The sequence below is a fragment of the Ovis canadensis genome, chromosome 26, assembly GCF_042477335.2.
Source record: "Ovis canadensis isolate MfBH-ARS-UI-01 breed Bighorn chromosome 26, ARS-UI_OviCan_v2, whole genome shotgun sequence".
Lineage (NCBI taxonomy): Eukaryota > Metazoa > Chordata > Mammalia > Artiodactyla > Bovidae > Ovis > Ovis canadensis.
Window position 1 is genome coordinate 19,186,686 of NC_091270.1, and position 14,454 is coordinate 19,201,139.

General features: G+C 40.8%; 1 protein-coding gene and 1 non-coding gene across 2 annotated transcripts in view; one reads left to right on the forward strand and one right to left on the reverse strand.

The window, feature by feature from the left end:
* The window catches only part of CSMD1 (CUB and Sushi multiple domains 1), a 2,061,903-nt gene that overhangs the window by 662,131 nt on the left and 1,385,318 nt on the right, over positions 1-14,454 (reverse strand). The gene's annotated exons all lie outside the window — the stretch shown is intronic.
* On the forward strand, positions 13,209-13,310 carry LOC138431183 (U6 spliceosomal RNA). Its single transcript, XR_011253584.1, has one exon. It is a non-coding gene; the product is annotated as a U6 spliceosomal RNA (small nuclear RNA).

A 14,454-nucleotide genomic window follows, 5' to 3' on the forward strand; every position in this document is an offset into this window, starting at 1 on the left:
TCTTGCCTGGAAAATCCCATGGACGGAGGAGCCTGGTGAGCTGCAGTCCATGGGGTCGCGGAGAGTTGGACACAACTGAGTGACTTCACTTTCACTTTTCACTCTCATGCATTGGAGAAGGAAATGGCAACCCACTCCAGTGTTCTTGCCTGGAGAATCCCAGGGAAAGGGGAGCCTGGTGGGCTGCCGTCTATGGGGTTGCACAGAGTCGGACATGACAGAAGCGACTTAGCAGCAGCAGCAGCAGACAGTATATTAAAAAGCAGAGACATTGCTTTGCCTACAAGGGTCCGTATAGTCAAGGTTATGGTTTTTCCAGTGGTCATGTATGAATGTAAGAGTTGGACTATAAAGAAAGTTGAGCGTCGAAGAATTTATGCTGCTGAACTGTGGTGTTGGAGAAGACTCTTGAGAGTCCCTTGGACTGCAAGGAGACCAGTCCATCCTAAAGGAGATCAACCCTCAATATTCATTGGAAGGACTGATGCTAAAGCTGAAACTCCAATACTTTGGCCACCTGATGCGAAGAACTGACTCATTTGAAAAGACCCTGGTGCTGGGAAAGATTGAAGGTGGGAGGAGAAGGGTATGACAGAGGATGAAACGTTTGGATGGCACCACCGACTGGATGGACATGAGTTAGAGTAAGCTCTGGGAGTTGGGGATGGACAGTGAAGCCTGGCGTGCTGCAGTCCATGGCGTCACAAAGAATCGGAGATGACTGAGGGACTGAACGAACTAAACTAAACTCATCAGTGATGATCTGAAGCTTTCAGTGTTTGGTGACTATAAAGTAAAGAACTCAGGACCCCTGAAGAATATCTGAGTGCATAATCCTTCTATTCTTTTTTTAAATATAATTTTATTTGTTTTAATTTGAGGTTAACTACTTTTACAATATTAAAAGTTCTTCCCCACAAGTTTTTCAGTCATCTTCCCTACTGGTAATTTGGTAGCAATTTTCATTTTTAGCTATTTTTCTATAGACAGGATTACTCCCTTTTTGAAAACTCATGTAGCATTGGTTTATCTGAGATTTTATTAAATTACATTATTATGATGTCAAATAAACTGACAGAAATAGTTTTGACACAAATACACAACCAAATTCTGTATGTACACACATCACACCTGCTGGGGAGCCCAACCTTGCAAAGTACTAGGTGGAACCCCCTAGTGATGACAGCTAGCCAGCCAGGTGCCTCCATCAGGAATCATTAAAAGAGCCAGTTAATCCTACAAGTTAAGTGTCTTTTGTGGAAACACACACACATTTCTACTCTATGTCCATTCTGAATCATTTATAACTTCACATAAAGTTGCAGTCAGGCAGTTGCCTATTATGTAAGAAAACAAGAAAGGATGGCTCTAAAAGCACAAAAGAAGATAAAGTCTTTTCAAGACTGAACCAAGAGAGACACATGGAAGGTGCTCCAGACTTCACTAGAGAAAAGTCAGGCATCATCTTCTCCCTGCGATGCCAGCAACAAGATCAAGGTTGCACCCCAGAACAAGGACCAGGTGCCCCAGGTACTCCAACAGTGACTCCACCAAGTCCAGAATCCCTTTCCTTGCAGGGTTGGTAAAGAACTTTTATTCTGTCATTAAAACAAAAACCTAAATTGGAAATCTCTCTGGGAAATATGAATGTGATGTATTTGAACCCATGTTCAAATCTCCCTGCCATGAACACAATTACTCCCAGATTTGGTGGTGGGTGGGTTCAGCACAGAGTGGGTGGAGGGTGGGAAGGTCTCTTGAGGAAGGCAATGCCTACAGCCCAAGTGGGACTGTTCCCTCCCACAGTTAGTGAGGGAGAGAATGTGGGTCACCACTGAGATCAGGAAGGGGAAGGGAAAAGCCAGAGTGCACTCAGTCTAAAACATCCCCCCAAATGGCCAAGGGTCATGAGGCTCCAGTCACAAAAGTCCAGCAGTGCTTTCTCAGAAAACCTTTCTAAGCAGTAGTCTTCCCTTTATACATGGTCTGTGCTCTTCCTTGTTTCTTTCTCCCTGTCTGAGGATGACTTATACACAGTGATTCAGATCTCCATGAGTAAAATGAAGTCTTCAGTGGAGAAAAATTTGCACTGGAAGTGTTTACTAGGCAACGATGCGAGCTTCAATCTTTTAATCTCCAAAAAAATCTTACATGTTCAAGTAGGAATAGAGAGTGGAGAGTTTGGGTTGCTCCAAGGAGCCTTTTTTCTCTTCTTTCTTCATTGTTAACATAGTTATTTTTCTGTAAGAATGACTTTAAGCATTGGAGACCCACTTTACCTGCCAGTCAGTAGTGTTTAAGGGGTGACTATATGTTGGAGAAGGCTCTCTAGAGCCCCTTGGACTGTAAGGAGATCAAACTAGTGAATCCAAAAGGAAATCAGTCCTTAATATTCATTGGAAGGACTGATGCTGAAGCTGAAACTCCAATACTTTGGCCACCTGATGTGAAGAAATGACTCATTGGAAAAGACCCTGATGCTGGGAAAGATCAAAGGCAGGAGGAGAAGAGGACAGAGGACAAGATGGTTGGATGGCATCGCCGCCTCGATGGACATGAGTTTGAGCAAGCTCTGGGAGTTAGTGATGGATGGGGAAGCCTGGCGTGCTGCAGTCCATGAGGCTGCAAAGAGTTGGACATGACTGAGTGACTGACCTGACTGACTGATATACCTTAATATCATCTTCCCAGGTGGCGCTATTGGTAAAGAATCCACCTGCCGATGCAGGAGACATCCATGGGTCGGGAGGCAAGATCCCTGGAGAAAGGAATGGCAACCCACTCCAGTATTCTTGCCTGGGAAATCTCATGGACAGAGGAGCTGGGAACGCTACTGTTCAAGGGGTGGGGTGGCAAAGAGTCAGGCATGACTGAGCATGTGCACACACATGACCTAATCGTAGCCAGTAAGATGTGGGGAAGGTGTGTGTGGCATTTCTGGGGGAGACAGTGCCCCGCTCCCTCTCTCCACTGCGTTTGTGCCTCGCCCGGGAGGCTAGGGGATTGACTGAGCTATGATAACAACACTGGATCCCTATCTTCACACTTCCTGACATTGAGAGAAACAAAACGCTGTGGTTTCAGCCACTTTCACTCAAATAGTCTGCTACTTTCAGCAGGAAACTCCTAACTCTGACAGCAGAAAAATAAAGAAGAAATAGGCCATTAACACAGACATCGGAAATGTAGTATTCAGAAGACAACCTAGACAGGCCTATGAATGGGAGCACAGAAACCATATAAGGACCTCGTGCACTTTACTCCCAAGAACATATTTACAACCATCTTAACATTTAGAGTCACTCCTAAAGCAGCACAATACAAGGGAACGTATAAATAAGAGTAGCACCTTAATGAGGGCCTGGAGTGAGCAATAGAAAGCAGTCATTAGGACGAAGGATCAAAAAATATAAAACACAAATGTGGCCAATGAATCTGTCCTACATGTGGAACAATAAGCACTACCTTGTCGTCAGAGGTCACACCTGGGAGTGTGGGGATGGACTGAAATTTAAGGGGGTGCATACATATTCATATATGTGTACATATATATATACATGCACACACATTGTTGAAAAACACTTCAGAAAATAATATATTTTTGCTTTTCTGCAATTAAAATTTACAGTGAAAAACACTTTCTCTGACAATTTAAAATAAACTTTAAAAACTAAATTTGGTGAACACTGGATAAAGGTGTTATTTTTTAGATTTCCTTTTTCCAGTTCTTAGAGTTTCTAGCCTTGAGGTCAATGTGACATTTTTGTTTCAAGCAAACATTGCCGAGAATTTGAGCTGCATGCTTTTGCTGACAATAGCAGAAATTTTGTGGCGCATGGTGTTATGTGATGTGGTTATTTTTCTTGCCTCAGAAAGAAATTTTCTGTGTGTGTGAGCCTGCTTATTCTGTGATCTTTTGTGGTGATAAAGAATTTGACCAAAGTAGATGTAATGAATAAGATAAAGGGGAGCTGCTATCACACTATTGTTTAAACATTTTATGCCATGTTTAGTTTAAAATGAGGCCAACATGACATTAACTATTATGATTTTAAAAAGAGCAACCTGTCTTCTGCTAATATTTTATGTAATGAAACAGATTCTTTTTATATGCAGGATATAAATCTATATGATTTTAAAGTAATGCTGGATTTGGTAAAGGGTCATGAAAGTACCGTGAGGCATATTACAAACATATATGTAAATACAATATGGGAAACAGTGAAATATCACTTGAATTAGTTTTGTCAGTGTCTTATTTTAATCTTAGTGCCTTTATTGTATTTTTGAATGAGGAGATAATAGGTAATAAAAAAAGATGTGTCTGTAAAATGTGTACTGGGATATCACTGCTCAAATTCAGAAGCATTTGTGTTTCACCATGAATAACGGTTTGATGAAGAGGAATGGATTCACATTTGAATGTATTGAAAATCGGCCTTCAGAAGCAGTCTCTTCATCACCCCCAAGAAGGCTGGTGGAAAAGATGTCTCGGTTTGTATAAAGTTCAAATCCAGAACCCAAATGCAGGCCAAGGCACTTTCAGCTATAAAATCAGAGTCTAGCAGACACGTCCTTATTGAAGGCTGAGCTGCTGCTGCTGACCTGGGGTGGTGCCTCAGCGACTGTGGTGCACAATATCCATCTCTTGTGATCTACTAGAGAGAGGTGGGTGGCACACACGTAAACAAGCCAAAGTTGAATTTGCCAGATCCGGGTAAGTGCTATGGAGGAGAAACAAAAAATACTGCGTAGAGAGGACAAGGAATTTGCAGGGTAGGCCTGTGTGTTTCACAGATGGTAGTGGAATTCCTAGCTAAGCCTGGGCCTAATCCATGCTGATGGCCAAATTAAACCCTTGTGTCTTGCAGAGGCCTGCAGGTGGCCCGGGGTAAGAACCTGCCTATAATGCATGAGACACAGCAGGAGACGTAGGAGCAATCCTTGAGTCGCGAAGATGCCCTGGAGGAGGAAATGGCAACCCACTCCACTACTCTTGCCTGGAGAATCCCATGGTCAGAGGAGTCTGGAGAGTCCATGGGGTCACAAAGTCAGACATGATTTAGTGAGCGAGCATGCCAAGTGTGTCCAGGAAGACTCACTCACCAGGTTGTCAGACTGGGCATTAAGATGCCTAAGTCCAGCAACTTAATACGCCTCTTTGGGTGAAGGTACTGAGGGGGCTGGAGCCAGACAGGTGTCATCTCAGAGGTCACGCCAGAGGTCTTCCCTCCTGGGCCTACCCACCACCAATGGAAACCACCCAGAAGAGAGAAGCAGTATGTTCTGAATCTGGAGTCACCCTCCTCCTGTGAGTGTTCATTTGCTCAGCCATGTCCAACTTTTTGTGACCCCATGGACTGTAGCCCATCAGGCTCTCCTGTCCAGGGGATTCTCCAGGAAAGAATACTTGAGTAGGTTGTCACATCATCCTTCAGGGGATCTTCCCAACCCAGGGTAAATTAAACCCGCATCCCTTATGTCTCTTGCATTGGCAGGTGGGTTCTTTACCACTAGCACCACCTGGGAAGCCCTCCTCAAACTGGCAGTAAGTATGATTACTTTTAGAGCAAATGTTCAAAGGTCTAAGTTTTCTGCTTCTTCCTTTTCTTCTCATGTTTTCATTTGTTTGGACTACAGTGTTGATTTTGTTTGTTTTGTAGCTTTATTCTTATGTAAAAAAATATGAAATATATGATGCAATCTGCATCATATAAATCCATATGAAGTAAATACATAAATCTTCCAAAGAAAGGAAAAGACATAATTAATAAGTATAAGTGTGCCACAGGCTAGAATAAAACCATTTGACATTTGTGTACTGAGCGGAAAAATTTGCCTTCAGGCTTTTACAAAAATTTCTGGAGATGTGATTTTATAAGAACAGACAATTCTAACCCTAGTGTTTGACCACCAAAAAGTAAACATAATTCCTGAAGGTAGCTCCTGCTTCAGGCGAATTAGTTCTCTTATGCCTTAGGATACCAGCCAACAAAAGAAGGGAAAACAGTTTTAAGTAGGTCAGATAATCATAGCAACCCAGTTTCTGGGGCTGCACAATTGTTGCGTGTGTGTGTTTGCTTTCCTATTATAAATCTCATCTTTTCCATTTCTGGGGTTTCCATTTCTGGTGTTCTGGGGTTAAGATGACCCTTTCTTGCAGTAATGTGCCCTAAGGTCACCTGAACGTGAGCTGGTTTCCAAACTGGTTGAGCTGCTGGTTGATGCTAATGCCAGCAACTACGCGGTGGTCCTGTTTTCATTCATGGACTTCTTCTCTTCCATGCTCGCTCAAAATGCATTAAAATCAATTGTAAATGGCAAAATCATTCATATCCAGGAAGGGTCTACACAACACTAAACATTTGTATGACCAACAATTTTTTAAAATTAACATATTTAAGACAATTTAGGTCACTATTTAAACACTTCACTTGTGATAACCTTTTTTTGTTTTTGTTTTTGTTTTTAAATAAACAAGTGAGGTCCTTCTGAAAACTGGATATTCCCTTCAATAGTAATCTGGAAAGCAGGCATATTGACTGGCGTCTTATAGGCTCAGAATTTTAATGCCAAGTTCTTTTAAAATGGATGCAACTTAAACCTACTTGCAAGCAAAGAAAAAAAAAAGGAGTTTGGAACATCAAGAAGTACTTTCTTCTGGTGAAGAGACTAAAAGAACAATGAAAAGTGAGAAAGTGGAGTTCTAAGGAGAAATGTCATTTTGGTTCAAAGTTTGCATCTGTCCTTTTCTCATTAATACCAAATCTGTGGCCCTCTTCTCAGTGGACACAGCTGACCCTCTGGTACTTGGCACTTTTAACACTTTGCCTTGCTTATCTCTCCCCTTCCTTAATGTTTGTAATGTGATTTTTCCGCATGCCATCTTATTGCTCTCTGCATTTCATCCTCTCTTAGCTTCCTCACCCTCCCTGGATGCTGTGACTCACACACACACCACCTGTCCAGGCGTCATATGGAAGCGAGGCGACCACAGCCCCCACTGTCTCCTGTCCACCTCTGCCCTCCCTCTGAGCCACACTTTTCTGCCTGCCCTCAAAATCACTGTGCTTTGCAACACAGAGAAAATTAAAAATTGTTCAAACTTCTATTTCACTTTAAAAAACAAGTTGTGTTATAATAATAATACTTTAGCTGAATGGGATTAAGAACTACAAATACCGTTATCAGTTTTCTTATGCATACATCATAAAGCACACAAACACATTTTCAGCCTCAGGAATGAATATGCAATAGGTTCTCTGAAAAGGCTCTTTAGAAATGTAAATAAATAAAAAATAAAACATCAGAATGGAATTTAAAATGTTTAATGCAAAATGCTCCCCCTACCAGAGTATTATATTCTTAAAAGGCACTACAAAGATAAAACATTTCAACTAGGTTATCCTACTAAGTAGAGTAAACACTAATTTTATGAGCCTGGTTCACTCTTATCTAATACTTATCTAATATGCTGAAAAGCATATTGGACATAAAATAGCAGACATTTTTAGAAGATAAGTTCTGTGAATGCTTTGCAAAAGTTACCCATTCATTTAAATTATTTACTGAGCACTTAGTAAGGACAGAAATATCTTTAAACACTAAAGAAACTGGGTTCAAATAATAGATTTGGGGAACTTCCAAGCACAGGAAGGGCTTCCCATGTAGCTCAGCTGGTAAAGAATCCACCTGCAATGCAGGAGACCACCGTTTGATTCCTGGGTTGGAAAGATCCGCTGGAAATGGGATGGGCTACCCACTCCAGTATTCTTGGGCTTCCCTGGTGGCTCAGCTGGTAAAGAATCTGCCTGCAATGAGGGAGACCTGGGTGTGATTCCTGGGTTGGGATGATCCCCTGGAGAGGGGAACAGCTACCCACTCCAGTATTCTGGCCTGGAGAATTCCATGGACTGCAGTCCATGGGGTCGCAAAGAGTCGGACACGACTGAGCAACTTTCACAGTACAGTACAAACACAGGAAGGGAATTTCAGGTGGCTTATATTCCTACAAGCGTTCTAGTGGGTCACCCACCTAAACCACCTCAACCCCTAATGTAGCCACCTAGTGATTTATAACCCAAACTGAAGCCCTACTCAGCCTCAGGTACAGGACACTCTGAGGCTCTGAAGCTAGACAAAGCCAGGAGCATTGAAGATGAATCAAAGGAACTTTCATAGGTTGTTTCTCAGGAATTGTAGCAAAGTCTCTCGATGAGATGAGGACACAAACATCAATAGGAATAGGTCATCTGGGGATGCTAAATGTAGAAATGCAGCGGTACAAACAATAAAGAAAATTTCCTTTATAATCACAGGGAATTTTCCTTCTTTATTTCCCCCTCTCTCCCTTCTTTCCCTCCTTCCATCCTCTCTTCTTTCTCTCTCTCAATTTTTGATTAGTGGTAAATACATACATTATACATTATACAATGAAAAATTTTGGATTAGGAACAAGAATAATGACTTTCCTACCTAGAAATACCCAGATCCAAACTAACACAGAGGTAGTGTAAAGGTAAGTCATAGTGATATCATAACAATAATGACCTTATTGTTATTAAAAGGAAGTGAAAGTGAAGTTGCTTAGTCTGTCGGACTCTTTGTGACCCCGTGGACTATAGCCTATCAGGCTCCTCTGTCCATGGTATTTTCCAGGCAAGGATACTGGAATGGGTTGCCATTTCCTTCTCCAGAGGATCTTCTTGACCCAGGGATTGAACGCGGGTCTCCCAAATTACAGGCAGAAGCTTTACCATCTGAGCCACCAGGGTCCTATTCAAATAAAAGAGGGGTTCAAAACCTTCAGTAGGTTATTTCTCTCACAATATAACACCAAAACCAAATTGCATGTAAGCTTAGTTTGAAGATGATGTTTATTTCATTAAAATCAAATGGTCAATGTGTGAATTATTGGAGAGGAAAGAACTTCTGTCTTATTGATGATTGCATTTCAGTGTATGAAAGATTGATCTCATGCACAGATTTACAACCATAACTTTCCTTAGTGGAAATTATTCTAAATATTTTTTTGCATCATTTTGACCTTAAAGTGAATTTCAGTCATGTTGAAATGAGTATGCATTCATAACAGTTTTCTTAATTAAATCTTTTCAATAAATTTATTTGAATTTGTGCCTGCAATTTAAGGATTTCCTATTAATCCTGAAGGCATTGTTTTCTGTGCCACTTGTTTTGCTGTTTGTATTAACAATGTCATTCTAGACTTATGAAGTAATATATATTAAATGTATATACTTCATACGGTGGAAAGTGTTAGTCACCCAGTCGTGTCCAGCTCTTTGTGGCCCCATGGACTGTAGCCCTCCAGGCTACTCTGTCCATGGGAATTTCCCGGTAAGAATACTAAACTGGGTTTTCATTTCCTTCTCCAGGGGATCTTCTCAACCCAGGGATCAAACTCAGGTCTCCTGCATTACAGGCAGATTCTCCACCATCTGAGCCACCAGGGAAGCCCTCTCATACGGTAGATAATCTAATATAAATAGCTTATTCTCTTAATTTTAGGTCTTCAGAACATTGTCATTAAACTGAACATGGAGTGGTAACTTTAAATTAGTCTAATTTCCTAAATGCTAATATAAGTATTCAGGAACAATTTATATAAATAGCACACAATTCTTGAAATAACATGCAAGTTGTTCCAGTTCTAGGAACTCAGTGCTAAATATTCATAGCAACCGATTTCTGTGGCATAGCAAGGAAGTTCAGGGAACTAAAACGATTTCTATTTTCTCCTATAGCTGTTGGAGAAGTGAGAAGTGGATAATGAAGACTATTACAGACAGACCCTTTTTTTGTTGATTTCTTGTGTAGGTGCTGTGACAAAAATAATATAATATTGGGCTCTAGTCTAGTACATTACCCTGACATTTTTTTTTGTTGTTGTTAATTTGGGAAATAGGTCACTTGCCCTATGGTTAACTGGAACTCCATGTAGCATTCAAATCTTTGAAACACAGTTAGTAGGTTTTCTCTTTACCAACCACTCCTGGGTAACCCAATTTTTCCTTCTTTGCAATGAGGAATAAACCATGAATCAATCCCTTTGGATCTCCCACTGCAGGAGAAAGGCAATGCTCACATGATAAAACAGATAACAGGAAAGCAGTGCTGTTTTTATTAACAGCATGGGCTTTTCAAACAAGTGCAAATCAATTACAAACTCTATTATATTAATTCCCTTAACACTCTCATAAAAAATATCAGTAAATATCTTGAGTTACCAATATGCAATAGAAATAGGGAGAAAAATCATACAGCATAAAATAACATTCCCAAGTGGACTATAAAATGTTAACTTCTTTAGAGAAACAGTGTCATGTGAATCTAAAATATGAAAATAAAATTTCCAAGTCAGAGCCTGTCTTGATTGTGTAATCTAAAAGAATAGCAATAATTTCAAACTGGTAAGAGCAAAACCAAGTCACACGGTGTTCATTTTGAACAATACACTAATAATCAAGTTTTATTCAGGACTGACTGTATGCTCATCAATGTGCCCCTGGAAATAAGCTATATTATCAACAAACCTACCTGACATTTTACAGCTCATCTGTAAATACCTTCATCTGTATTCTTTGATTTAATAACACAAGACGAGTCTCAGGTAGTGGTTAGGACTTTGGGCTCTGGAGTCGGAATATTTAAGATCAAATTCTCCTCGGATATATATGAGCCATGGGATGTTGTATATGTTCCTTTACCTCTGAGTTTGTCTGTTACCTCATTCGTAGGAGAGCATGGTCCTAATGTCAACTTCATGGGATTACTAAGGAGATTAAACATACTAGCAATCTGTATGGAGCCTGACACCCCACAAGTTCTCTATGAATCTGGTCTCTCGTGGTTATTGTTCATTTGTTAAGACTCCAGGAGAGACTTTTAGTACACCAGGCTGTCTGCAAGGTGAAGCTCAGCCATTCAGTCTGGGATCAGCCAAGTCTGACTTTATTAAGAGACCCTGAAGCAGAAGTTTTCTGTAAGCAGTTATAAGACACATGGCTAGGGCTCCACAGAAAGGATGGGATTCAGCCATGCCTTTTTTGCCACTGAGATAAAGCTTTGTTTAAACTTCACTGATGCTGATTGCAAATCTCCAGCCATCAGATGGGTCAAGGAATCAAAGTTTATATCTCAAAATTAAAATACCTTTACACAAAGAAGGCTTTCCCCTCCAGTTCCATGTTAATTACTTGAATCAATTCTCTTCCAAAACTGCGATAGTCTGTACAAAATGGAAACTAGTCAGAAAGTACAGATGGCTTAATATTCCTTAGGGGACGATTTGCAAAATATCTTACTGGGGTCATGTTGATGGTGGTCAACAGCACTGAGTTTTTTTCCCCATGAGGAAAAATCAACTAAGGTAAGAAATCTGATTTTTACCTGCCTTGTATTATTTTACCTGCCACTACACCAGTTCAATGAAAATAGAAAAATCAAGACCATTTTCTGTATTATCTTTATATGAGGAATGTCTGGACCTTCATCTTACCACAGTGCTATATATAGATTTTTAACTAAGATACCCAGATTCAGAAGGAAAATAGGGAGCCTGATTCTAGCACCATTAGAACTATCCACAAAGCTTATGGAAAAAGTCAGGGTCAAAGTAGGCAAGAGCTTGTCATGAAGGCAACACAACACACACTCTGAAGACTAAATTTCCATGACTAAAAGTCCACAAAAAATATTATATTTAACTTAAATGGGAAGGAAATCCAAAATAGAGGGAGTTCAGTTCAGTTCAGTCACTCAGTCATGTCCGACTCTTTGCGACCCCATGAATCACAGCAGGCCAGGCCTCCCTGTCCATCTCCAACTCCCGGAGTTCACCCAGACTCACACCCATCAAGTCAGTGATGCCATCCAGCCATCTCATCCTCTGTCGTCCCCTTCTCCTCCTGCCCCCAATCCCTCCCAGCATCACAGTCTTTTCCAACGAGTCAACTCTTCACAGGAGGTGGCCAAAGTACTGGAATTTCAGCTTCAGCATCATTCCTTCCAAAGAAATCCCGGGGTCGATCTTCTTCAGAATGGACTGGTTGGATCTCCTTGCAGTCCAAGGGACTCTCAAGAGTCTTCTCCAACACCACAGTTCAAACATGTAACAAATAGCTATATAGTAGAAACTAACACAACTATATACACAACTTTATACAAACTTACAAATAACACTATATTTGTAAAGCAAATATAGGGAGTGAAAGTTGTTCAGTTATGTCCAACTCTTTATGACCCCATAGGCTGTAGCCCGCCAGGCTCCTCTGTCCATGGGACTCTCCAGGCAAGAACACTGGAGTGGGTTGCCATGCCCTCCTCCAGGGGATCTTCCAAACCCAGGGATCAAACTCAGGTCTCCTGCATTATAGACGGATTCTTTACTGGCTGAACCACCAGGGAAGGCCCCCCTCTCCCGACGCGCGCGCGCACACACACACACACACACACACACACACACATATGTATAAAGTTACCCATCTGATATTTTTTAAAATCCAAGGAACATATACAATCTAAGGGGTTAACACTTAGAAAAATAATTTTCTACTTGGTTTGAAATTTAACATCCTGAATACTAATAACTGTACTTAAAATTACTGCAAGAATATTAGTTTGTGTGTATCCTTTACTTATGTATTGTCTTGACCAAATAAGATATAATTTGTTAGGGAAATAATCAGTATCTTGTTTGTTTGTTACCAAACTTAATTTTAATCAAATAATTGACTCAACAGGGTTCTAAATAACCCCTGGGGGAAATATTGTGAAAAATCACTTAAATGGAATAAACACAAAGTCTCAGGGTGTGTGGAAACAAGGCTATAGATCTTATCTAAAATGAATTAAAGTAAGCACTGAGGTACAACGAGGTATTTATCGAAGGAAGCAGCTTGATATCCTAAATGTCCCTTAGAGCAACCCTAGAAATGTGAAAATCAGCAGAGACTCAGCTTCTCTCTAATCTATGAATTCAGTGTTGAGATTCTGAGGGTTTGCTTTTTACTTTTGTTTTATTCAGCATGCTGGAAAGAGCTCCTGCCTCTATACCCTACTCTCCTTTCTTTAGAATCATTCTCTTCACTCCTCTCTCTCATCCTCATAAGAACAGATTGAAGAATATGCCTCAAAAACCATTAAATTATGTCAGTGAAATATCTGTTCATATAAAAGTATATACTGGTGCTGGTTTAGTAATGCAGACACTGAAATTCAAATGACAGAGAAGGTTAGCATGGACCCTAAAAATGGATGATGTTCAAATTCATGAGGTGTTTCATATTTATGTCAAATATTTGTTGTTGTTTAGTCTCTAAGTCAAGTCTGAATCTTTGTGAACCAATGTATTGCAGCACACCAGGCTTCCCTGTCCTTCACTATCTCCAGAGTTTGCTCAAACTCAAGTCCATTGAGTCAGGGTTGCCATCTAACCATCTCATCCTGTCACCCCCTTCTTCTCCTGCCCTCAATCTTTGCCAGGTTCAAGGTCTTTTCCAATGGGTTGGTTCTTCACATCAGCTGGGCAAATTATTGAAGCTTGCTTCAGTATCAGCCTTTAAATGAATATTCAGGGCTGATTTCCTTTAGGATTGACTGTCTTGATCTCCTTGCTGTCCAAAGGACTCTCAACAATATTCTCCAGTATCACAATTCAAAAGCATCAATTCTTAAGCTCTCAGTCATTTCTATGGTCCAACACTCACATCTACACATGACTATTTGGAAAAATAGCTTTGATTATATGAACCTTTGATGGAAAATTTAGGTCTCTGTTTTTTAATATGCTGTTAGGCTTGTCACTGCTTTTCTTCCAAGGAGTAAGTGTCTTTTAAGTTCATGGCTGCCGTCACCATCTGCAGTGATTTTGGAGCCCAAGAAAACAGTCTGTCATTGTTTTCACTTTTTCCCCATTTTTGCCATGAAGTGATGGAGAAGGCAATGGCACCCCACTCCAGCACTCTTGCCTGGAAAATCCCATGGGTGGAGGAGCCTGGTGGGCTGCAGTCCATAGGATCGCTGAGGGTCGGACACGACTGACTGACTTCACTTTCATGCATTGGAGAAGGAAATGGCAACCCACTCCAGTGTTCTTGCCTGGAGAATCCCAGGGACGGGGGAGCCTTGTGGGCTGCCGTCTCTGGGGTCGTGCAGAGTTGGACACTACTGAAGTGACTTAACAGATGGGACAGAATGTCATGATCTTAGTCTTTTGAATGTTGAGTTTTAAGCCAGCTTTTCATTCTCTTCTTTCACCTTCATCAAGAGGTTCTTTAGGTCCTCTTCACTTTCTGCCATTAGTGTGGTATCATGTGCACACCTGAGGTTGTTAATCTTTCTCCTGGTAATCTTCATTCCAGCTTGTGATTCATCCAGCCCAGGATTTCATATGATATACACTGCATAGAAGTTAAATAAGCAGAGTGACAATGT